The sequence below is a fragment of the Sinocyclocheilus rhinocerous genome, unplaced genomic scaffold (genome assembly GCF_001515625.1).
Source record: "Sinocyclocheilus rhinocerous isolate Xijiao unplaced genomic scaffold, SAMN03320098_v1.1 scaffold1858, whole genome shotgun sequence".
In the NCBI taxonomy this organism is placed as follows: Eukaryota; Metazoa; Chordata; class Actinopteri; order Cypriniformes; family Cyprinidae; genus Sinocyclocheilus; species Sinocyclocheilus rhinocerous.
In genome coordinates, this window is record NW_015647052.1 from 242,238 (window position 1) to 242,632 (window position 395).

Genomic DNA, 395 nt, shown 5'->3' on the forward strand with positions numbered 1-395 from the left:
TTACAATGGATTATATTTCTCATAGTTATAATGTATTATAAGTCTCATATCTTGCTATCTTTCTTATGCTACTTTACTTAAAGCAATCAATGACCACTTATAAGTATAGTAATAATAATAATGATAATATTTTTTTCCCTCAAACAGCCATAACATCAGATATCAGATCAGATGAATGTGTAATATGACACATTTGCTTTGAACTATTTTTATTGTAATATCATTTTGATGGTACCCTTTAGACAGCTGATGATAAGTAACTCTGCAGCCAACTACATGACAACTAGCAGTCATTGGGGTATTAGTAGTATGTCTGCTAAATATATGCTAAGACTTTATTTTGATGGTTCCCCAACAGACAAACTGACTATAAGTAACTTTGCAAGTACGTCAAC